Source organism: Choloepus didactylus, chromosome 20, assembly GCF_015220235.1.
Source record: "Choloepus didactylus isolate mChoDid1 chromosome 20, mChoDid1.pri, whole genome shotgun sequence".
Classification (NCBI taxonomy): Eukaryota; Metazoa; Chordata; class Mammalia; order Pilosa; family Megalonychidae; genus Choloepus; species Choloepus didactylus.
Window position 1 is genome coordinate 5,030,243 of NC_051326.1, and position 26,652 is coordinate 5,056,894.

Here is a 26,652-nt window from a genome sequence, read left to right on the forward strand (position 1 = left end):
AACCAGCTTATTCAGCCCCGCAAAGGGCAGACTATTTCCACATTGGGGTCTGAAGTCACCGCCATTCAGAGCAGCTCCTGAATCCATTCAGAGAATCTTCTGATTTCAGGGCAATGTGACTAGACTTCCCCACCCTTTTGGTAAGCTCTATAATAAAAACTCATTCCTTAGAACGTGTCCAGTGCTTTCTTTAGTCCTTTGTCTACAAAAGCCTTCTTGGGCCATGACAACCATCCTCTTATTTTCTATCAAATATGGAGTTAAACAAAAAAATACCAAAATGAGAACAAAGGCTATTTATTAAGAGCTTGCTATATAGTAAAGGAGTCAGACAACATCGCTTGCGTTTGGCAGAGACTCAAAGGCCAGCAAGTGAGGGGAAAGCTTTATAGTGGTGTCGGAAATAAAGCGGTACCTGTAAGGGAATAAACGCTCTCTCGGTTCTGGAGGAGAAAAGAATTTATTTACGATCTTGCAAGACAGGGCGTCCAGCCAAACACGTGGAAGGCTGGCGCCCAGAGGAAGAGAACGGCGATGTTTAAATCTCCTACTCCTAATTCGCAAGTCCCTCCCCTGTTTCCCCATTGACTGGGTACTACAGAGGTTACAGCCTATCCTAGAACACTAACTAATTCATCTTTTGAGATTTTAATTTGTACAGCCAATCCCAGAGAGCCAACTAGCTCATTATTGAGATTTTGAACTGATTAGCCAATCCCAGAGAGCCAACTAGCTCATTATTGAGATTTTGAACTGATCAGCCTATCCCCCCCAAATTTTTATTTTTTTTGCTGTGAGTTCCCACCTCTGATATTACCTCATATCTCTTTACATTCCAGTAACTATGGTTACTTTTCCATATAAGGAGCAGGCAGATTCTCTCTTCTCTTTGTCTGGGGCTTGTTTAAACTGGTTTTGCCTCCATTTCCCTTATTCCATGCTGTCTCTGTGTGAAAACGAAACTTATTCCTTTCTTACAGTGGGAAAAGGGAAGTCTTCGAGCACACCCTGATTGGAGGCTGTTGGCATGGGGAAGCTGGAGGAGGTATGACCAGAAGCAAGGCATCCTATGGGACTGGTTAGGGTCATATTTTACTTTCCCTGGTTGGTCCTAAGTTAGGAATGGGGGGCAAAGATTAGCGAAGCTGACGGTTACTGGTGAAGTCCTGATGGTATGGGGTTGACTATTTCAGGGACCCTGGATTGGTTATTGTCACAGTGACCAGCTTCCCGGATTCTTGACTCAGGTTCGGGCCAGTTTCCTGGTTTAGCTACCACCGCCAGTGAGTCAGCGTTTCCTGGTGATTGCTGTTTGCATACTCAGTCTCTTAGATAATGCCTTGTTTATTTTGTTCAAGTGTTAATGTCAATCTGTAATGATTTACACTGTTTGTTTATTGCTTTTTTATTGCATGGTTTCCCCTCCAGAATGTAAGCCCCAATAGGGCAGGAGATTGTGTGAGTGACCTAATCCCCTATCATGTGCCTGTGTAGACATGGCCCCCCAAATGTGGGCTCCTTGCTCGGCGTGGCTTAATGTGAGACACACCCAGTAGGCTGAGGAGGATAAAGAGGTTTATTTACGCCAAATCTGCCTCCCCATAGCGATTTTTCAATTGAAAATTTCAATTTCAATTTATACACATTAGAAAGAAAGACGATCATCTTGGGAGAGGTAACAGGGGTCTGGAGAACTTCAGAAGTTCCTTCCCTCAGTTATTCCCTACTTCCTTTAGGATTTACATCCTCTGAGACACCCGGGCATGGTGCCTCTGAGTCTGGGGCCATAGATGAAAGCTTAATTTACATCTATATATTGCCCCTCTGTGAGACTGAGAGCTCAACTTCACAGCTTGCTCACAGTTTTAAGGTTACATTTAAAAGGCTACTACAACATCTGATTCATAGGATGCACTCTGCATATATTTGTAGAATGAATAAATGAATACTTCCGTATAACTGTCTTGTAACATAAATATCACGTTCCAAATTTTGCAAATGAGGAACAGTTTTAGAGAGGTTAGTGAGTGAAGAGTCCAGAAGCAAACCTGGATCAGTCTGACTTGTCAAATCAAGAGTTTATTTACCATTCTGCCCTGCATAAATAAGCGATGTGCATGTGTATGTGTGTATATTTCAGAGGTATTTGTTACCAGATTCACTAACACTCATTTATCACAATCAGTAATGCATCATTTGGCATTTATTAAAAAAAATGGAATTAACTAGAACTGAAATGTAAATTCAAACAAAATGAAGTTACGTAAAGGATAAAACTAAGCCTTAGGAATTTACAGCACTGCTGCATGGAGTCAGGTTGTGTGGTATTTTCAAACTGGGGACAATTTTGAAATTCCTTGAATCTGATTTTCACAAATATGAGGTCTTTGGCCATTTTGATTTATTCTTCAGCAAGATTTTTTCCTTTTAGATAAATTGTAAAATAGTTTTCTAAGTTTGACAATACAAAAGTTGTTGTATATGAGAAATTTTGTAGTCCTGGAAAGGAGTGGAATGATAACTGCTTCATCAGCCTTGGTTTTGCCTGTTTTAATGTAAAAGGACACAAGACACCATCAATTCTACCAGCAGTAAGGACGAAAGCAGTTTTGACTGATTCTTGATAGAATTACAACCATACTGTTAAATAAATCCTTAAATGTGCATTCACACCTCTTCATGCAGAAGCAAATGCCAATTGAATGGATGGGGAATTTGAGCATAAATTTATCTCTAGCTGGAAGATGAGTGTCAGAACCAACCTCTGTGAGCAATGCATGCCCTTCAGTTACATTTAGGAGAGTACATGCAACGCTGAGTCGGGCTTTTGCTGAAATCAGAGCTAGAAAGAGGCATCTCGAGAATGCCCCCGGAGCTGATCTCAGCTCAACGACCCCGTGGATGCGGGATGGAATTGTAGACGGGCCACGAGGCAGGCAGGAGCAGCCAGTCTCTACAGACCCAGCCTCACTCGGCTAACACTTTTCTGGGTGTCCATAAAAGGGGCAGCCCTCTCGGTCGTTTCTGACCTGCCCCCAGTGTGACATGGGATGGCAAATGAGAAAACAAGAAAGCTCTTTTCCTGCTGTGTCCCTGGGCGTGAGCTTCTTTGCATCTCAAACTTCTGATTTGTAAACTAGGAACTACTGAGCACTTTATAGTTTGCTGGGGGGAGTCAGTGGCATAAAGCATTTACAATTCCTTGTCTCCTAGAAATGCTCCCTACCCGGTGAATTTCTCACATTGCCTGGCTCCACTTCTTTGCTCTCTTCCCGCAGAGGTGCTTGGGGGCCTGGATGACTGAGGCCGGCCTGGGGGCTCAGGCCCGGAGGCCACACTGTTCAGCCTCCCATGCAGTGGCTGGTCCCCGGGACTCCCGGGGCTCCAGTTTATAAGGAGCTCGGCTTCTGCACCGCTCCTTGCTGAGCTCCCTGCACCTGTTTCTATAGAAAAAGCAGCTATCCTGCCTTTCTCTACCAAGAAAGGTGCAAGAACCGTCACCCGGCCCCAGAAGGGCAGTGTTTCAGGGGCTGCAGGTTTGCCTTTCATTTTGCCTCATGCGTGTGTTGGAAAATGACCCAAAAAACAGCAAACCTCTGCTGCCCCAGTGCCTGAAGCTGCAGGGGAAAGTATTGGCATAGGTTTGATTTCCAGGCCTCAGCTCAGCCTCTGTTGCAGTGTTTCCCTGCTCATACCTCTCCGCTCTTTCTGGGCCTCGGTTTTTCCAGCAGCAGCCAGTCGGGGTGACGCCTTCTCGTTGGCAGCAGCCTCCCCAAGGCTCAGGACAAGACCCAGGAGAGAATCTGGATGGAGAGAGGGGGTGGACGCTGGAGGGGACCAGGGGAGGGGGGACAAGGGCCACGTAGGAGTTGAAACATGATTTGCTTCCCCTCAGCCTGAGGGGCTGAATTTTGGTTTCAGTGAAGAAACTGGTTGTCTGGGAGCTAAGTGAGGACTTTTCTGAGTTTTTGAGACGCTGGGTCTGAGGAGAGCTGCTCTGGCCCCCTCAGCCCCTTCTTCCCGGTTCCAGAAAGCAGCTTGGACACCTCAGAGCTCAGGGGAGCCGCCTGGGGAGGGGGGTCTGGTGGGGGGAACCTCCCGAGGAGGGGGTCAGGGAGCCAGCCGGAGGTAGGGGTGGGGGAAACCCCCCGAGGAGGGGCTGTGCCAGGCGGAGGTGCCAGCAGCCCGGGCAGTGTTCGAGGTGGCGATCCTGAGCAGATGTGAAACAACATCCCCGAAGACACCAGAATAAATGCAGAGGACTTAGAGGCCAGGATGTAATTCAGATGGAGGCTAAAAACTGCACTTTGGGCGTGATGTTGTTGTGGTTGTATTTGTATACACATTCTCGTAAGGCCTGGAAATACTCAGGCTATGTTATTCTGAACATTTTTTTTTTTCCAAACTGAAACAGATACACTAATAGAACAATAAAATGAGCTGCCTCCCCCATAGCTATGCTCAGATTAACCGCTAACAACAAATGGTTGATCTGGTTCCATCTACACTCTCATACCTTTCAATGCCTCCAAAATCATTTTGAAGAAAGTCCAGACATCCTATTATTACAGCTTTAAATATTTCTTATTATAAAGCTTATATATGTAAGAAATTAGAACTATTGTTTTCAGTATAACCATAACACCAGAATTGCCAGATACCGTAAATTGAACCCAGGCACACTGCAGAGAACATATCTGTACAAACATTTTTTTGTTGTTTATCTGAAATTCAGTTTTAACTAAGTGTTCTGTGTTTTATCTGGCATGCTTATAGAACAACATTGTCACATTAAAACTATTTAACAATAATTCTATAATACCAACAATATCCAGTCAATCAATTGTCTGATTGTCTCATAGTGGTCAAAATATATTTTTGTTTATGGATAGTTTTATTCAGAATTCAAAGAAAGTTCTCACACTGCAGTTGGTCAATATGATTTTAAGCCCTTTTTGAATCTATAGATTCACTGTCACTATTTTTCCCCTTGCACTTTGTTGATGAAATAGGCCATTTCCCTATGGAGTGTCTGTGTGACTGGATTTTGCCAACTTCATCCTGTGTGTGTTAAACGTGTCACCTGGACTTCCTTTAAATATGGGGTAGGGTCTGGAGGATTTATACTCAGATTAGACTTTGAATTTTCTAACACTCTTTCCTAGATGTTTGTTGTTTTATTCTAACAGGAGGTATATAAGGCTTGTTGTTTCTTTTTATTTACGCTACTGACTATAATGAACAATGCCTAGAGGCATTAATTCATCAGAAGTTGTAAAGCAGTGATATTTTAATCCTTAATTCTATAATTCTTTCTCTATTATCAGCTGGACTACTTCTATAAAATAAAATAAGAAAAATACCACTATCAATAATATGATTGTTCAAAACAATTAAATTTTTTTTTGTAGATCCTTTCTCCCCAGCCCTCCTTAGGTGATACTCCACTAGGAATGTACAGACAAATTCTTAGGTTTTAAAGTTATATACAGTACATTTTTATTCAACATGCACCTTTTTTTCTACCAACTGGAGTCATATTTAGTTCATTTATTTATTTTTTGAATTTTAGGGATAGCATTTTATAAATTTAACTTTTTTTATTATTACATAAAATATTCTCATTTTTTCCAAAGTCAAACCTACTAAACAAAGTATATTTAGGGAAGTCTAGTGTATATCCCTTTCACCCCCATTCTATTACCTTATTCCTTCTCTTTTCATCCTTACAGATAACTTAAAAATATATAGTTTATCTTTTACATCTTTAAATATATAATCTATATATTACATATATGTACATGTATGTGTATATATACACACACACATATATATATCAATCAGTACCTTACCATTCTTAAATATCTATTAGAGTGCTAGTCACATGGTTTTCCACTTTTCTGCTCTTTTTCTCTTTTCTTCCCCTGCAAAAAAATACATTCTGGAGCTAACCCCCTAGCCGAAAATAGAGATATTTCTGTTTTTGTTGTTTTTTTTTCCTATAAAAAACTGGTTTATTCAATTAGTTCCCTATGGATGGACACTGATGGATTCTTGTTTCAGGCGTTTGCCATCACAGAGGGTTGTTCCGTGAAGACGGGCCATGTCGCTCACGGGACCAGGGCCCGTTGTTCATGCCCCTTGGCATCGCGAACCCCTGGCTCCTGCCTGGTCATACCCGTGACGCGCCTGATCTAACACAGGGTCAGAGGCACCCGGGGTTAATAAACGCATCCAAGTTTTTCCAGTGAGGAGCAAGATGTCACAGCATCTCTCAAGGCAGAAATAATGAGGAGACTGGAATTAAAAGATGGATTAGAAAACAAAAGGCTAGAGTAGTTTCACCAAGCTCTGCATTTTAATTCTTCATAATGAATAATGAATAATTCCCCAGCCTTTAGAAACAAACATCTAAAAATGACTTGCAAATAATTTGTGAATTCAAGATTATATAACAAAAAATAATGAATTTGGTATAACGCTTATGAAATAAATTAAAAATTTTAAAACTGATGATTTTTAGGGCCAGTGTTTTTAATAGAGCAGGAAACAAGTACTTTAATCATAGGTACTAGGAACAAAATTTAATACCATATTCTTAGAAGGCAGACCAACAATATGTATCCAGATGTTTAAAAATATTAATTTAACGTGACTCAGAATTCATGCATTAAAATGCATCTTTAGACTTCTGCTTCTGGCTCTGAAAGAAAAAACTGGTGCTCTACCAATCCATTTGCTGGTGACAGTTATGGCAATGGACCCCAGATCTGTGTCCCAGGGGCTGCGGAGAGAGGAGAGCGATCAGAGCAGCTGCGAAGGGAGGGGTGGGGGATCCCAAGATCCAAGAGCCGGGGACCCCTGTGGGGAGCCGGAGCTCCTTCTCAACTGCGCCCCTGCCCTTGGCTTACTTGCCGGGTTTTCTGCACCGGGCTCTGAAGACGAGGAGAAAATGCTGGCATGGTCCTCTCTACTGCCTCATAGGGTGGGAGGAGAGAATTGGAGTTGGAGTTACCAAAGCAGATGGGGCTTGAGGAGCCAGAACCAAAGAGCATCTTAAACTGCCCAGGGCGAGAGGTCCGGGAGCAGACCCGGCTTTCAGATCCCATCCATTTGAGCAGCTCCAGGCCAGAGCTCTGGGATTTGGGGCTCACTGGGAGGTAGAGCCCTGGTCAGGCCCAGTGTTCCAGGTTGAGCCCCCTGAAGGCTTAGGCTTTATGAACCCAGACAAGACCCTAGATGTGATCTGCCTTCATGAAACTGAGACCCAGCCCCAGCTGCCCTGATCTCTACAATGAGTCGAGTTAATCTACCCCTAATCTGATCACCGACCAGAAGAAAATTAAATCCTCCCTCGAGAAAGTCATCCAGTTTATTAACAGTTTTTCCTATGCAATCTGCAGCATTCAGTCAAAATGACCAGGCATATCTGGAGATGGCACCAAGAGATTGGAAACAGAAAAAAGGAAGGCATAGAAACAGAGCTGGAGTTCTCAGACGTGGGCTTTATAAAAACTCTGCATTTTCCCATTGAATAATACTGTTGAACCCCTTTTGGGGTATCCTTCTTATTAATTTGGATATGCTCCTTTGTGAAGTATCTTTTCAAATCTTAAAAAATACGTAAATTGGGTTGTTTAGAATTTTCTTATTGATTTCTTATTGCTATACTTCACCTCTTCCTACCCCCATGAGTCCTTGTCATATAACTATATACCTACTTCGAGTCTCCAACTTGACTTTTCACTCTTAATGTTATTTCTTGATTGAATAATATTGTGAATTTTAATGTTGTTCAACCTATCAATGTTTTTTTTTGTGATAGTTTTTTCATGATTTGTCCAAAAAATCTTTGCCAATTCTAATTCATGAAAATAGTCCCCTACATTTTATTTTAGAAACTATATTATTTTGCCTATCACATTTAATCTGAAATTTATTAAAATACACAATTCTTTTGGAATTGATTTTAGTTATTGTATTTTTACTTTCTATCTTTATTTTAATATATTTCAGTTATCTGATGAAATTCTCCATGTTGTCATCTATTTTCCTGAACATACCAATTTATGTTTTGTCCTAGAACTGGCAAACTCTTTTCCACCAACATCCCATTGGCCTAAATAAGTTCATGGCCAAGTTCAGTTTCAATGGAGCATGGAAAATAGCCTGCCCCAGGAGGAGAGTAGTAAATATTTGTTATACAATAATCCAATCTTTCACACTAGATATAGACTAAAATTTAATGAGAAAGAGAGAGAGAGCACACCTGACCCTGTATAAATAACTAAAACTTTATAATCCTCAATTTTTAAAATATGCAATACAGGGTTAAAAATACCTAGTATATGTAAATACTATGCAGATTCATGTATGTCTACATCTTAGGCCACTATTTATCCCATATTATATGCTTAATAAATGACAGCTCTTATTATTTTTGCCAGTGTCAGTGTTTTGATTTTTTTCTGGAAAGACTAAATGATGCTCTGCCACTAAGGCAAATCTATGTTTCCAGCATTTGTCATGTTTTTTCCTTAAAGGACAGTCAGTTGCTTCCAAACCATGTGGAACAAAAGCAAAATACTACTCTGTGGCCCCCCCTGCTGATCAGGAGGCAGCAGGCTAGAAATGACAGACCAGGCCGTTCTCTGCAGGAGATGGTGGGTAAGTGGCCTGGCATCCCTGCAGCACTCCTATTTTCCCCTCCTGGCACAAGGCCCTGGAATAGCTGTGCAAAAACAGGAAATGGAACGGAGGAGCCAATGTTCTGCTCTCATTCCGCATCTTTAAACAAAAGCTTGGTGCCTTCCACATCATCTTTGGAGAGGCAGCCTTCCCTGTGCGGTGTCACAGGCCATGGGGAGGGGCACATCCACAGGTGGGTTTTCTCCAGCTGCCTTTTGAGCTCTGCTCTCCCTCTCCCTCTCCTATAGATACTTGCTCTTTCCGTTTTGCGAGAGGGGAGGCTCAGGGTGGGCATCTCCCCGAGGGTCGGGAGACAGTGGTCAACATTCACACTAAGTTAGGACCGACTCAGGGTCTTGAGATACGGAGATAACATGGAGGCCTCAAGAGCTGCGGTAGACAGACTGGAAACTGAGGCGGTGTTGAGGGAAGGAAGGAAGATTCGAGAACACTGTCGGGCGGTGGCAGTGATGATGGATGAAGAAGAAGGAAAAGAATAAAAAGAAGAAAGGGGAGGAAAAGGAGAAGGAGGAGAGGGAGGAGGATGGGGAGGAGGGGAGGAGGAGAAAGTTGTTGGAGAAAGGTCCACATCTTCCTGTAGAGCTCTTATCACAATCAACACCACCACTCTTACTGCCATCACACTAGGCAGAAAGAATTGCTAATTACTTTGCCAGAGCCCAAAGAATTTATTGCACCCTGATCCCCATTTCTGACCTCACGATGGAACTTCTCTGTGACCTTGGGGCATCACACACTTGCTTTGCTCTCTGAAATCCCATCCTTATCCCCTGCATCCAATCTCATGCAGGCCAATCCATTTGGTACTCTCGGATGGCTCTTCTGTGCCACGCAATGAGCCGAAACGCAGACACACACTCACAATTACTCCCCAATGCTTATGGCATAAGGTGTGCGCTCCTTAGCCCAGCATCAATCCCCACCTTGACGGCTGCACTCGGTCCAGTAGTGGACCCATTATTGATTATGTGGACCACCCAGTTTCCCACCTTTATTTTCTCCCCTACCAAATCGAGGGTGGAGAGCAGGAGCTTCTGAACCTGCTGCGTGCTCAGAAGCAGAGCAAGTGCAGCTGCCTTGTGCTCCCTTCCAGGCAGGGCAGCCATCCTGCTGTGGGCACCAGCATCGGACTGCCCCATGGGAGGATTGTGCTTTCTGATATTCTAGGAGCTCCAACTTCTGCTGGTTTGCGGCCTACAGAAATCCCTGCTCCTCTGGCCTGCTGATGCCCGAGATGTCACTGTAGATCTTCACGTGCTGTGCCTAATCCTGTCCTTTGTGAGCAGTCACAGATTTCGGTGGGGCCAGGATTAGGATGCGAGGGAAAACCTCTGACTCTCCCCTTACAGCACATCTTAGAGCTCTCTAGGGCTAGGGTGGCTGCTTTATCAGGAACAATTTCAGCTGCAAGTAAGAGGTTACTTGACAAAGTAGCTAAATCAAATACCTACCTCCCAACCCTCCATATTCTAAGAATTCTGCACATAAATATGTGGACTGGTGCAGCAGCTCAGTGATTCCATCAGAGACCTTGACACATTTTTGCTCCACTATTCTTAACACATTAGTTTGGCTCCTTATGAGCAAACATTGGTCACTGTGTGTACATGCATCTACCACATTCAATTGCAAGGTCAATAATTGCATTGCCAGCTCATAAGGTAAAGGTGAAAAGGGTTAAGCATTTGGGAAAGGGTGCGGGTCAACCAGTCAATAGAGCTGGTTACAGCAAGGCTATCACCAGCACAGTGTCTGACCTGGGAGAAAGAAATGAGTTGAAGCCAAGCCAGAGTTCTTAAAGTAAGGACCACAAGTGAAAGCAAGAAAGACCAAATGCACATGCCAAGTCTAAAGAGGCCAAAATGAAATTATGCATGAGGAATGGAACAGGGTCAGGAGGTAGTCAGTATATCTGGTATCTTTATTTTGACATTTTCAAAGCTGGTAATATTATCTTCCATTCTGCTTCCATAATGAAGTCTTCAGTGATTTATCCAAAGATTGATTTTAAAACTTGACAGTGTGAATATTTGTATATTGTTCTTGGAACAATAAGTGGGGTTCTCTGATTATGATTCCCTTTTTGGTCAATTTGTTTGCTTGTTTACTTGTTCCCGGAGATTCTGCTTGCCTTTAGATCGCTCAGTGTGTGGCAGGAAACAAAGGGAACCCTGAGTGGAAATTCCAGCATGTATTTACATGGCTGCCATGGAGAGAGAAATAAATGGTATCTGACCTTTGACTATTTAAATAGGCTTTGAATCCCACAGCAAATTTAAGTCTTTATAATCAGGACTTAGAGAGCCAGGCATTTTAAAGGAAAATGTTTGTTGTTGTTGTTGTTGTTTTTTATTTTAGTGACAAAGGCTAAGTGCTCTAGGATCCAGAGCATTTTTATCCCTTAAGTTTAGAGAAAAGAAAAAAATAATAAGTATTGCAAGAGCAGTTATCTCACTCTAAAGGAACTGAGTTGGGAGAAAGCAAATCTGAAGAACGCAACCAGAATTTAGCAGCTGCTATGACCTTGAAAAATGTCCCTGATACAAACCCAAGCCCAAAGGAACATTACCTACCTTCCCGTGGTGAATTTTAGGGTCTCTGCAAGTCTTATGATTTAAGACCCACACTAAACTTGCTCTTGAGTAGCAATTGCTGAGAAAAATGTCCAAGTTTGTGTTTCAGTTTGCCAAAACTGCCAGAATGCAATATACCAGAAATGGGTTGACTTACAATGGGGATTTATTAGTTTACAAATTTACATTTCTAAGGCCATGAGAATGTCCCAACTAAGGCATCAGTGGATGATACCTTCTCTGAAGAAAGGCCAATGGCATCCAGGGTTCCTCTGTCACATGGGAAGGCACATGGCTGGCGTCTGCTGGTCCTTCTTTCCCAGATTTCTTTGCTTTCAGGTTCTGGCTTTTTCAATTTCTGTGGGTCCTTGCCTGATTCTCCAGGGCTTTTCTCTCCAAGCCCTATGGGCATTTCTCTCTCTCTGAGCTCTCTCCACTTTTTTCTGTCTATTTATTAAAGGATTAAGACTGACCTTAATTGGGTGAGTCACATCTCAATTGAAACAACCTAATCAAAAGGTCCCACCCACCATAGGTCTGTACCCTGCAGGAATGGATTAAAAGAAAATGGCCTTTTCTGGAGTACATAACTGCTTCAAACTAGCACAGATGGTAAAAATAATGATAATAGATAACCAGCATTAATATAGCCAACACTCTGAAGACCCTTGTGCCAGTTCAGATATATTATGGCCCCCAGAAAAAGCCATATTCTTTAATGCAATCTGGTAGAGGCAGACGTATTTAGCCTTGATGAGGTTGGAACCTTTGGATTAGGTTGTTTCCATGGAGATGTGACCCACCCAACTGTAGGTGATAACTATGATTGAATTATTTCCATGGAGGTGTGTCCCCACCCCTTCCATGTGGGTCTTAATTAAATCACTGGAACCCTGTAAGAGCTCAGACAGAAGGAGCTCAGTGCTGCAGCTGAGACAGACATTTTGGAGACAGCTGCTGAGAGCAGACTTTTGCTGACACTTTGGAGACGCTAGTCCAGAGTCTGCTCCAGAGAAGCTAAGAGAGGACAACATACCCCAAGAGCAACATTTTGAAGAGTACACAGGAGTTGAGAAAGGAGCTGGAACACAACTTGGGATCAGCAGATGCCAGCCACATGCCTTTCCAGCTAACAGAGGTTTTCCGGACACCTTTAGCCTTCCTTCGGTGAAGGTATACTCATGTTGATGCCTTAATTTGGACATTCTCATGGCTTCAAAGATTAAATTTGTAACCAAATAAACCCCCTTTAAAAAAGTCAATCAATTTCTGGTATTTTGCATAATGGCAGCATTAGCAAACCAGAACAACCCTGTTCTAAGAACTTTGATTTATCAACACATTTAATTATCATAAAAACTCTATGGACATAAAAACTCTTATTATCCTCATTTTATAGATGAGAGAATGCATGCTCAGAGAGATTAGGTGATTAGCCCAAGGTCACACAGCTATTGTTGCTGGGGCAAGGAATCAAACCCAGGAAACTGACTCCAGTGCCCAAATTCTCAATCACTCCACTCCACTTCACACTGAAGGCAGCTACACACTGTCTGACTCGGTTGGGGGCAGGAAAATAGTCAAAGTTTTGTTGTGCTTGTGCTTTGGGAAGGACACAGAAGTTCTTGAGGTGAGTAAGAAGACCTAGGCAGGCAAGGAAAATGGAGAATGACCTGCATGAACATGGGGACGAGACAGCAGGCAGAAATCCTAACTCTCTGTCAAGAATGCAGTGACAGATGGAGGGTGATTTTTCATTTTGGAAGATGCTACCACAGAATGTGTGCTGGTGACCATCCCTGAGGTGCTAGAATAATCAGTGAACTCCCTCCTCCAAACCTAAACAAACTCCCAGCGATTAGATCACCTGAGACACACTCTCAGGAAAGGTGTGTGGGGGGCAGGTTTCTATTGAATTGAGTTGGTGGCTTCTCAACAGTTTTGAATATTAAGCCAGAAGCAATTGAGTTTTTCTTGAACTGGTAAGATTAAGTTGTCTGCCACAGAAGAATGGTGGTTCCAGAGATAAGCTAAATTTAGTAATGGAGAAATAAAGCAAATAATATCATTACAAGCCTGAGAATTTTTGACTCTGAAATTTGTACCTATTGCATTTGTACCTCCTTAAATGTTACTTCCTCTGTTTGCCTTCTCTTCCATAAGGCAGTTGGTGGCTTTTCTCCAAGCTTCCTTAGTGTTTCATTTATCTCTGCAATCATTCTTATCATGTGGCATTACAACAGAAATATCTTTCAGGGCAGGGACTCGTTTCTTTTTTTTTTCTCTTCTTCCTTTTTCTTTAATTTTTCCCTTCTTTTCATCTTTTTCCCTTTTCCCTTCCTTTCTTCTTCCTCCTGGCTTTCCTTTCTCCCTCCCTCCCTCCTGCCATTGCTCCCTTCCTTCCTCCATTCTTCCCTTTTTCCTGAACGTTTTTCCTACATGGTGATTGGCATGTTAAGTAGGTGATCCTTGATGGTTTCTTCTGTCAGATGATAGTATACCAGCTGACTGAGTCCCTCTCTTAAACTCGACTCTTTGACCCTGAGCTCTAAGAATAAAACATACCACGTGCTTTGCAAGGAGAATAAGTGCACTGAAATTAGACAACGACTTCCTCTGTTAGGACAGGGTCATTCCTGATGGTCGGAGTGAGGTGGTGGTGGAGATCACGAGCTGAGGGTGAGCCAGGCCATTGGAAACCCTTGGCAATGTCCTCAGGATTATGGGGTGTGCTGGTTTGTATATTTATGTCCCCCAGAAAAAGCCATATTCTTTAACACATTCTTGTGGGGGCAGATGTATTAGTGTGGATTGGGTTGGAACCTATTGGTTCAGGTCCATGGAGATGTGACCCACCCAACTGTAGGTGATAACTCTGGATAATTTCCATGGAGGCATGGGCCTTGTTTAGTTTACTGGAGCACTATATAAGCTTAGACAGAAGGAGCTCATAGTGAGCTGAAGCTGAAACAGACATTTTGAAGATGGCTGTTGGAAGCTGATGCAGACATTTTGGAGAACACCATTTTGAGATGCAACCTGGAAGCAAGCAGATGCCAGCCACATGCCTTCCCATCTAACAGAGGTTTTCTGGATGCCAGTGGCCTTTCTCCAGTGAAGATACCCTTTGTTGGTGGACACTTTATGGCCTTAAGACTGTAACCTTGTAACCAAATAAACCCCCTTTTATAAAATCCAATCCATTACTGGTGTTTTGCATTCTGGCAGCTTTGGCAAACTAGAACATGGGGCTATTGATCTTCATCACCAACTTACGACTGCTGAAAAATATCTCCAGTAAATAGGTAAATCACAGAAGGTTAAATATTACTATTATTACGGAAGATCTAATATTAAAACTCTAGCTTATTAGCATAAGATATTAATAATTAGTCCAGAACTCCTTCAGAACTTTCAGGTAATAGTGTGTATGTTTTACTTGGGTACATTTTTGGAAAAAGAGAAGAATCCTAAATGTAGGTTATTTTATTCATATAATACAGTAATAAAAACAATTCCATAGACTTCTACTTCTGACAAAGATGCAGTAATAATGGACCATCCCTCCCACTGTTAACAACCAAACAATTGGACAGAGTAGATACAGCAACTCTCTGTAGCTCGTTACCCCAGGTGGTGTGAGCCAACAGTCCAGAACAAAGAAACTCAGGTGGTGAGCCCCGGTCCATCATTGCCCCAGCTTTCTGCCCAGCAAGAGAGGTCCGAGGAGAATGTGGCAGCCCCGCTGACCTGAGGAGGCAGAGCTCAATCTGCGTACAGGGCAGTAATGGCTGAAATCTCTGGGGCAGGGCGTGAGGAGAGGGGGTGGTACAGAGTAGAGGCTCCCAGAAGTCTATGGGGGGAGGGTCCTTAGCTGAGGGTCGGGCTGCACCTGCATCTGATGAGATTACGTGGTGTTTACTAGAGGGGCAGCTATGCATTTCAGAGTAAAAAGAGCATCCTCGTGGCCTTTCAGAGCTGGGGGACATTGAGGTTTGGGTCCAGCCAGAATAGACAGAAATCCTTAATACCGCACTAACTTCACAGGTATCTAGCAAAGACACTATGAAGACCGTGTCTTAGAAGAAAATACAATCATGAGAGAAATGTCTATTTTAGACTCACCTTAAACAAAACTGAAACCAGGCCTGATGAGGCCTGCCAGGAGGCAGTTTAGAGGTTAAATCCTGCCAATTTGAGGGCCTCGGGAAGCAGCTTGAGCTGTTAGATCTGCCCTAGCAAAGCATACAACCAAGCCTACCCAAGTTCAGTGTCATCAGACAGTGTTTGAGCTGTTCACAAGAACAAAATTCAATATTCAACAGAAAAGACAACAGAATCTAGAATCTGTACAAAATTTTACCAACACAGTTCAGTACACAACCAGAAGTTACCAGGAATGCAGGGAAATAGGGAAATATGACCCATAATCAAGGGAAAAAAAAAACAAAGGAAATTGACCCTGAAATGCCTTAAATGTTGGATTTAGCACACTGTACCTGAAACAGCTGTTATAAAAAGTATAAAGAAAAATGGGAAACTGTTTAAAGCATAAAAGGAAAATACGGGTTTAATGAATAACAAATCATTAATAAGAATGAATAAAAATTTTAAAAGGTGGAAAATCTTAGCAGGGAAATAAAAACTTTAAAAAGAGCCAAATGAACATTCCTGAACTTAGGAGTACAATAAAAAATTAGAAGCAAAAAAACCCTGAATGGGCTTACAGCAGATTGGAGTCAGTGAACTTGAAGCCAGATCAATAGAAATTGCCTAATCTGAAAAACAGAGAGAAAAAGATATAAATGAACAGAACCTCAGGGACATCTAGGAAAATATAAATTGTCTATTATGTATATAATAGGAGTCTCCAAGTGGGAAGAGAGTAAGCATAGAAGAGAAAAATTGTTTGAAGAAATGAAAATTTCCCACATTTGATGAAAATATCCTTTGAAAACAAGAATAAAAACACATTTTCAGGAATTTTGAAGCTGAGAGAATGCTTTTACAGGAGATGACAATACGAAATATGAAAGTATGTCCTTCAGCTTGATGTGAAATGACCCTAGATGCAAACTAGAATATCCAGGAAGGAATGAAGAACCCAGCAAATGGTAATTAAATACGTAAATATAAAGGGCTGTGCATTATTCTTATTGTTATTTCCAAAAGAGATAACTGACAATTTAATTCAAATATAAAAACACTGTCAGAAAAAGGATGTGGGAGGAAGGTAACGGGAATTAAAAATTTCTAAAGTTATTATATTTGTGAGGTGGGAAGTAAGAACTTGGAAAGGGATGTGTCAGTTATGATATTAGGAGTGAGAATTGTGAAACAGCAAATATGAAATGTCAGGTTTACAATGTGAATCCTGAAGTGTGCAAGATTGACTTTGATAAGTCAATGATGTGTATTCTTGGTCCTAGAGCAAGATTAGAGATATAGCTAAGAAGCCAATAGAGAAAATAAAATGAATACTAAAAGCAAAATTGATTTTTACAATGAGAAGGAAAAGAGAAATAGAGGAACAAATGGCAAGCAAATAGCAAAATGGAGACATAAACCAACTATAGCAATAATTACATTAAGTGTAAAAAAGACTGAACACCCATTTAAAAAAAGAATGTAAGAACGGATTAAAAAATCAATACTCAAGTATATGTTGTCTATAAGACATTTATTTTAAATCTGAAAACACAAATAAGTTAAATGCAAAAAGATGGAGAAAGATAATCCCATGCAAATAGTGAGCATAAGAAAGATGCCCATATTTATAAGTAACCAATTAAATTTCAAGACAGAGTATTAAAAGCGATAAAGAGAGACATTTCATAATGCTACAAATAGCAGTTTGTTTGGAAGACATAGCAGTCATAAATATGTATGAACCTAAAAACAGAATTTCAAAATCCCTGAATGCAAAAATTATAAAATTAAAATGAAAAATAGAAAAATTTGCAATTATAGTTTAAGATTTCAACACACTTCTCTCAGTAATAGAACAAATAGACAATCAGTAGGTATGTAGAAAATCGGAAAAATACTCTCAACTAAATTTAGCTAATTATAATTTTTTCTTGTCAGTTTTATTGAGGAATAATTTATGCAACATAAACTACATTCAAAGTTTTCAGTTTGATGAGTCTTGGCAATTGCAAACACGTGAAACCATTGCCATAATCAAGGCAGAGATGCTTTCCCTGCCCATCCCTAGAAAATACCTTGTGGCATCTGCAGTTGAGTTCTCCCTCTGCCCCAGCTCCAAGCAACCATTGATCTACTACTCTTCTATTTCTCTAGGAGAGTTCGCTTTTTACGTAAATGGAATCAGTGTGTGTGTCAATGTGTGCTTGATTATGAACATAGGTATTTTTTAATGTATTTGATGTTTTCAATGTTACATTTGTTTTTCATATTGTGTTCAAACTAGTCCATTTGGGGACAATAGAAACTTCTTTAAATTGGCCATTCTGTCCTTTTGACATGACTTGACAAGTCTTTGATAGCTTACTTGCTTTCTAGCATATTACAGGCTCTTCTTATATATTTTCTCTGCCAGACTTGTTATAGTTTCTTTTGATGTTAAAAGGTTTTTGGACAACAATCTGTGAGTTGTGGTACTCACTACAAAGTCGGTCATCATTCTTAAGCTCTTCTAGTGGACAAAGCTAGGAAACATAGGAGTTTTGTAAAGACAAAACAGCATAAATTCACATTAATATTTACAATTTACAAGTCCCACAAATATGTGGTTAAATGGTTTTAAACAAAGTTCCAATGTAATTCAACAGAGAAAAGAAAGTTTTTTTTTCCGACAAATGGTACAGAATCAACTGGAAATCCATGTGGAATTAAAAATGAACCTTGACCTTTACCTGTCACCAGGCCAAAAAATAATAATTCAAAATGTTTCACAGACTTAAGCATAACAGATAAAGCTAAACAATTTCCAGAAAAGGAAAAAAAAAAAAAAAAAAAAAACAACCAAGAAGAAAACCCTTGCAACTTTAAGGTAGTCAAAGATTTCTTAAAACACAAAAGGAACTAACCATAAAAGTGAAAAAATATTTACCTTCATGAAAATTAAAACCTCTTGCTCCTTGAAAGACCTTTACTAAAATGTAAAGGCAAGCTTCAGATTTGGAGAAAATATTCTTCACACATGTTTCTGACAAAGAAGTTGTATACATAATATATAAAGAACTTTCACAAGTTGGTTATTAAAACACACCCCAAACAAAAAAAAATGGACAAAAGACTTGAATGGATACTTCACAAAAGAAAATACACAATTGGCTAAATGAGCACAGGAAAAGATGCTCTATAACAAGAGTCAGCAAAATTTTTATGTAAAGGGCCATAGTAAATATGTTATATTTTGCAGGCCATACTATTTCTGTTGTAACTACTCAACTCTCTTCTTGTCTAGCTATAGTTAATATGGAAACAAATAAGCATGACTGTATTCCAAAAAAACTTTATGGACACTGAAATTTGAATAACAATTTTGAAGTGTCATAAAATCTTTTTTTTTTTTTTTTAATAACTATTTGAAAATATAAAACCAGTCTTGGCTCCTGGGCCATACAAAAACAGATGTTGGGCAGGATTTGGTCCAGAGGCAAGGTTGTTTCAAGGACATTTACCTGTGTAGTCTCATAGGGCCCCACACTTAGTGGGGCCTCCTGCTTGGTTTAATGTTTTGTTGTTGTCATCTTGAAATTCTTAATACCGTGTGAACCAGCGGCTCTGCATTTTCATTTTACAGTGTATTTGGGATTGAATCATGTCCTCACACAAGGCCTGTTCACGGCCCAACCCCTAGTCCTGTGGGTGTAAATAGGACTTTTGAAGATGTGATCAGTTAAGGTGCCCAAATGAATGAGGGGGCCTCCACCCAAAGTGGCTGAAGTCCTTACGAGCAAAGGAAATTGGACACACGGAGAAGGCACACAGAGTAGTCAGAAACTGGAAGTCAACAGAACCAAGAAGAGAAAGAAGAAGAAGCCGCCATGTGGATTTTTCCATGTGAAAGAAAACTAAGGACCGAGGTTCACTGGCAGCCTGCCCTGGAATGCCTCAGTCTTCTGGGAGAAAGCACTGCTTGGCTGATGTCTTGATTTTGGACTGCTCCTATCCTCAAAACCGTGAACCAATGAATTCCCATTGTTTAAGACAAATCATTGTGTGGTATTTGGTTTAGTAGCCAGGAAACTAAAACACACTGGGACCCACAAATTATGTATACAGTCCTGTCCATGGATTTATCGTCAGATATCTGCTCTTTATCATTAGTCATCAAACAAATATAAATTAAAATTACAGTAGGAAAATCGCTTCATACCCACTAGGATGGCTAAATTTCAAAAGACTGGCAATACTCGGTGTGGGTGAAGATGTAAAGAAGTTGGAACTTTCACATATTGCTGGTGGGAAGGTGAAATGGTAAAATCCCTTTGGAAACTGTTTTGTAGTTTCTTAAAAGTTAAATAGACACTAGATATGTAAGTGACACTGACAATAACATGAATGACTCTCAATAACTTTATGATGAATGGAAAGAGCCAGAGATAAAGGAATATAGACTGTATGGTTCCATTTATTTGAAATCCTAGAAGTACTAAAACTGACCTACAGAGGAAAAAATCAGATCAGTGTTGCCTTGGGCAGTGGTTGGAGATGACTGATTCTAAGGCAGAATCAGTGAACTTGGCAATGACAGAAGTGTTCTATATCTTGACAAAGTAGTAGTCACATCATTTATTCATTTGACAAAGCATTGAGCTGTATATTTATAATGTGCACATTTAACTGCATGTAAATTATGCCTCAGTAATGTTGATGAAAAAGATTGCATAAGGTAGACTAGAAATTGGTTTCCTTCTTTCTATAAATTGTTCTTAGGGAAGGAATTGTTATGAAACGTGATTACTTTTATGGGGATGTGAGTGAATGGATTGGATGAATGGAAACCTGCGTGATAAGGGTAATAATTTAGAAGGAAACCTGTAAAGCTCAGTTAAATGCCTCTGTTTTCACAGGAAGAAGTGTCGTTGTGCATCTGGAAGTGTAATGTGTCACATGTGGGGATGGAGAAAAGAAAGTGCCCTCAAGTTAAGTAGTTACTTCTACTTGATTTGGTGTGAAATGGAATAACAGCACAAACAAACAAACAAACGTTTCCCTTCCACAGGGTGAGGAGCTGCATGTCCCACCTGCCCCCCGCTGCCCAGCCAGCAAGGCCTGGCTGCTACGTGACACTTTCAGGGCCCCTGACGCTCCTGTCCTACTAAAAGTCTCCAAAGACCCTGCTGTTTTATTCTTTTTGATTTTTTCCTGTTGGAATGAGAGGCTCACAGCACGCCAGCACCTTATCCTTCCCTCCTTGGGATGCCCAAGCAATTTTTGCCTCTAACCAGAATTCCTTTTACAGCTTTCCTGATAAAATTTACCAGCTGGAAGAAAAATGAGGTGCTCGTGGTTGCTTCCTATGTACCGATTACCAGGAAACACTTCATCTGTCTCGAATGCTCATTGTAAATGTACCTGAAATTTATGGAGTTGTCACTGCAGCTGTGTTCAGAAATATTTGTTGGTTGTATAGTTTTCTGGTTACAAGATAAATAAGGTATAAAAGCTGAGCAACCCCCCTGTGCCAATTCATCCCATACAGGCAGCCAGAGGTCATCCGTCTAAACCCCAAACCCATCCCAGTTTGGGAGGGCGACCCAGGGGCTCGGCTGACAGATTTGGGCCCTCTCTGATGGTGGCCCGCCCTTTGCGGGGGCTTCATTTCCTTCTGCTGTGCTAATCTTTAGTGAGATTTCGCCTGCCTTTGACTTCCACGTCAGTGCTGTGCCCCAGCCGCCTGGCTCCCTGTTCTCCCTGGCCCCATTCTGCTGAAGTTTGGGGTTCAGTGGGACAGGCTTTCCCTGGTCCCCTCCTCGGGCTGCCTGGAACCTCAGCCCACGTTTGAAGAGCTTTAATCCGGCCACTGAGGGGCCAGTTATCAGGGTTTTATGTTCTGTACTCTTTTATATCAGTCACCTCTCTGTTACTCTTGTATCTTGAAACTCTCTCCCTCTCTACTTGCTTCCTCCCATAAGAATTTTATGATGGTGGAACCTCCATCCAAGGTTATGACAGACTAGTTTGTAGACAACAGACACGCCTGGGAGCCACTATAAAAGCAGCTAATAAACACGGACCAACCAGCAACCAACCAGCAAACAGCAGCTGCAGCGGAACCCAAACATCCCTGGAGCCACTGGGCACCTGCCCCACCGTCAGGGCTCGAGGCGGATGCCAGAGGAAAGGGCTGTGGGCTGTGGGGCCTCTTCCCACAGGCCACGTGCCCCTCGGGGCTCTTGCTGATTCTTTTTTTTTTTTTTTTTTTAATTTTTTAATTCAATTTTATTAAGATATATTCACATACCATACAATCATCCCCCGTGTACAATCAATTGTTCATAGCACCAATATATAGTTGTACATTCATCATCACATTCAGTTTTTGAACATTTTCATTACCATACACAAAAAAGAATAAGAGTAAAAGTTGAAGTGGAAAAGAACACCCAAAACATCCCATCCTCTCTATCCCTCCCTATTATTCATTTACTTTTTTTTCAATTCACATTTCTTTTATTATGATTGAAGGTTTTTTTTTTTTTTCATTTTTATTGAGATTGTTCAGATACCGTACAATTATCCAAAGATCCAAAGTGTACAATCACTTGCCCCTGGGTACCCTCATACAGCTGTTCATCCACCACACTTAATTTTTGTTCAATTTTTAGAAACTTTTCACTACTCCAGACAAGAAATAAAGTGAAAGATGAAAAAAGAAAAAAAGAAAAGGAAACTCTAATCCTCCCCTATCCCTAACCAACCCCCCTCAATTGTTGACTCCTAGTATTGATATAGTACATTTATTACTGTTTATGAAAAAAAAGTTGAAATACTACTAACTGTAGTATATAGTTTGCAATAGGTATATAGTTCTTCCCTATATGCCCCTCTATTATTAACTTCTAATTGTATTGTCATACATTTGTTCTGGTTCATGGAAGCGATTTCTAGTATTTGTACAGTTGATCATGGACATTGCCCACCATAGGATTCAGTTTTATACATTTCCATCTTTTGACCTCCAACTTTCCTTCTGGTGACATATATGACTCTGAGCTTCCCCTTTCCACCTCATTCACACACCATTCGGCGCTGTTAGTTATTCTCACATCTTACTACCAACACCCCTGTTCATTTCCAAACATTTAAGTTCATCCTAATTGAACATTCTGCTCATACTAAGCAACCACTCCCCATTCTTAAGCATCGTCCTATATCTTGGTACCTTATATTTCAAGTCTATGAGTTTACATATTATAATTAATTCCTATCAGTGAGACCCTGCCATAATTGTCCTTATGTGTCTGGCTTATTTCACTCAGTATATTGCCCTTGAGGTTTTGTCATCAACCCATTTTTTTTTTAATATGGTTTTGTTCACTCATCATACATTCCATCCCAAGCAAATAATCAATGGTTCTCTGCATGGTCATACATTTGTGTGTTCACCACCTTCACCACTATCTATATAAGGGCATCTACATTTCTTCCACAAGGCAGGAGGGAGAGTCAAAGAAGGTAGAGAGGCAAAAGAAAGAGGAAACAAAAAAAAAGACAGCTAGGAAGCAGCAAAAGGAAAAATAACCTTAAATCAAAGTAGAATAAAGAATCAGACAATACCACCAATGTCAAGTGTCTAACATGCCTCCCCTATCCCCCTCTTATCTGCATTCACCTTAGTATATCACCTTTGTTACATTAAAGGAAGCATAATACAATGATTCTATTAGTTACAGTCTCTAGTTTATGCTGATTGCATCCCTCCTCCAACGCCTCCCCATTTTTAACACCTTGCAAGGTTGACATTTGCTTGTTCTCCCTCGTAAAACAACATATTTGTACGTTTTATCACAATTGTTGAATACTCTAGTTTTCACCAAGTTACACAGTCCCAGTCGTTATCTTTCCTCCTTTCTTGTGGTGTCTCACATGCTCCCCACCTTCCTCTCTCATCCATATTCATATCTTGCTGATTCTTGCATGGGAAGGAGTGAAAATCCAGTGAGGGCACAGCTGCGAAGGGCCGAGAAGCCAACGGAGCCACAGGCCATGCAGTGGGTGGGTGTGGGGCAGAGACAGAGATTGGGCAGCCGGGATTTGATGGGTGAAACTTCTAGAAAGAAGGGAGGTTTAAGGAAGGGAGCCAGAGCACCGGCCCTGGTTTTCTCCCTGAGGCAGTGTCCGTTAGCTCCTCAGGGCAAAGAGCTAAGAAGCCACGAGGGAAGTCACTAAAAAGAGGCAAGGCATTTGGAGTTCAAAGCCCACCAGGGAGAAGGAGGCTTTAAGAAGCCCCAGGCTCTCCGCTGGGGGACCTGGAGGACTAAGCCCGCAGGACAGGGCTGAGCCGGCGGTCAGCTCGAGCCCTGGAGTAAGGGGCCTGTCCCCTGCTGCCTGCAGGAGGATAGAGGGACCCAGTGGACTTCTAGGAGTCCCAGCTCTTGAAGAACTGCCCCTGTTCATTCCAGTAGAGTGCGCTGCTCATCCCCTTTACCGTTTTGTAAAGGTGAATGGACGTGACATCCTATGCCAGTACCAGGTGCCTGTATTTCAGCTCTCAGGTTTGGTCGCCACCCTGCAGGGAGAGTGATTTTTATAAAAGGGAATCTATCCAGTCCAACCATGTTTTGAACACATCACTGCTCTCCTGATGAGGAGCTCCAGGGAACTCTTACTCGAGCCAACTTAAGGTAAACTCCCCCGAGAGAGATCCCACAAGATAGAAGATAAGACCCTAAGGAGTGAAGCAGGTTTCTTTCCTGCATACCCAAGTCTTCTAGCCTCTGTTTGTTTGTTTCTCCTGATCAAGAATCCACCATTTCCCAGATGATTGACTGCGGGACACTGATTACGTGCTTCGACTTGGCGGGCCTGGGCCAGGGGATCGGCCACCCCTGGGGAGGGTAGTGGGCACGGGCGACAGCGCCCTCCACTGCCCCCCAGGCCTGGGAAAGTGAGGCCGGAGGCAGGCCCCATTTCCTCACCCAAAATACCACTGTTAGGAGAGGCTTGCCGGAGGGAACCGCCTTTTCCCCACCCCCTTATCTTGCCCCTGACACTCCCCGTTGCCAGAGCAACTCCCCCACCATCAGTGCGCATGCGCAGTTACCAGAACAACTCTCGCCCCTTGTCTATCAACCTCCGCGCCCTCTCCGAACCAATCCAAGCCTTTGACCTCTACAGTTACCCCGCCCTCTAATCGCCCAATATAAGCTTGTGCTCTCCCCTAATAAAGCTCTCTTGGCTTCTTCACCCTCAAAGAACCGTGCCCTGCCTGTTCCTTCTCGCCGCCCTCCACACCTTGCACGCCTACGCCGGGGACCGGGCCCAGTCCCCCGCCTCGCCCTCGCCTCCGGGAAAGAGCCCCCGCCGCCGGTACCCTCCGAGCAACGCCGAGAGCCGAGGGTTCAGCAACCGGCCGCCCCCCCCCCAAGACGAGTCAACTGCGACCGCAATTGACATAAAAACGGACCATCTTCTTCGGGTAAAACTGTCCTGGCCCTTGAAACCTCCTCAGGAGAATCACGTCAGAATACAACTCTAACCCTTTTAAAGGGGATCCAATGTGCAGTAATGAAGGGCCATTTCTTTAAGGCTATTATTCATGTGTAATCATCAACAAGGTTAGAGGCTTCTTTTGGCCATTGTTGCTCACGTATTTTATAGTCACCACTGTTTAGAAACACTATTTTGCCTAGGAAGAAAATGGGTTCGCTGCTTTCCAAGGAACTTAAAGCCCATCCCCAACACTGCAGTTGGAAGAAAGGCACAGGATAAAAGAGATTTGATACAAGTCATTTCCTCCAGTGCCTCTTTTCTAATCCCTCTTTTCTAAGGGATGGGCCATGGCTGTTACCCCCAACCCTTTGATGCTCTTTTTATTTTACTCTGATGCTTCTATTGCCAGCCCCCTACTGAAGCCAGACTTCCCTTACTTTTCATGCAGTGTTTGCCCAGCCAGGAGGGAGCTCATCTCTTTTCTGTCCTGCTTGCTGGTAACAGGAGAGTGAACCAGGGGTACAGGGTTGTTCTCAGCCCATGGGGAGTGTTACTGACCATCTTTTTCTCCTAAATTGAATGAACTCATCCAACCTAATTTTTCTTTTAAATTCAGGGAAGTAGGAATGTCTTGGTTGCTTTCTGAGAGCTTTACAGGGTGGTCAATCCACACAGATAGAGAGGGAAATAGATTTTGGTCTAGAGATGTTTCGAATGACCACTATCTGGACATCATTTCATGACCATTATAGAATCCCAGTCCCCTCACCTCTCTATGTACATCAGCCCTCACTGGGGGGCCCCTGCCTTCTTCTGCATTTTCTCTTGACACGTTCTTTCCCAACACTGTTGGCAAACCTAGTGTTTAATGTAAATGAAATTCTGAGACTAGCACTTAAAGAGACATATCCTTATACAATTTTCACCATTTTGGGCAAAAATCTTTCCAATACATGCTGGACTAGTTGACTCTTTCCTCATCTTTGCTGTGGCTTTAGAGGTCTTATGTTCATCATATTTAGGTTTCACTCTCCTTTTTTAATGTTAGCTGCCATTTTTCTGGATACCATCATCTGCTCATAATTTATTTCTCTTTCTAACCTTCAAATTTCTAGCTTCTAATCTGACATGAGTTTGAATATCGGCAAACATTATCTTTGGACTGGAGGGTAAACTAAGGAAATAGAGCCTCAGCAAGGACTAAAAGGAACTTCTCAGTGAATGAAGAGATACTGACATATATTTTCACTTGCCAGAGATCGATTTCCTTTCCCCTCTCTGAAATGTTTGAATAACTCACCTCTGAAAATTGAATAGCTGTGACATTCAAAATCACAGTTTACACCCCGATGCCAAGAAAATACCAAATAGCCAGATTTCAAAAGGAGACACCTCCCATCCTGCCAGGTCTAGACATGACAGTAATTTGTACCAGAAAATAATGTTTACAGCTTTTATGCTGGTGTTTGCATCAGTCTCAGAGACTGGATTGAGGAGCGATGGTTTTCTTAGGAAAAAGCTGCCCTGTCTTCAAGGATTTAGGAGAAATAAATCTTTTGTGATGAACTGGAGAACTGCACATGATCCTCACAGAAGCTGAGCTATTTTACATCTTTGAATAATTTTGCTGTTGTTGTTGTAATGAAATCCCTAGTAAGGGTGAGTGTATTTAGGGGAAGGACTGGAAGTCCCTCTCCCTCTAGGTACACATGAAAATTAGTACCCATGTGTTAGTCAGTTT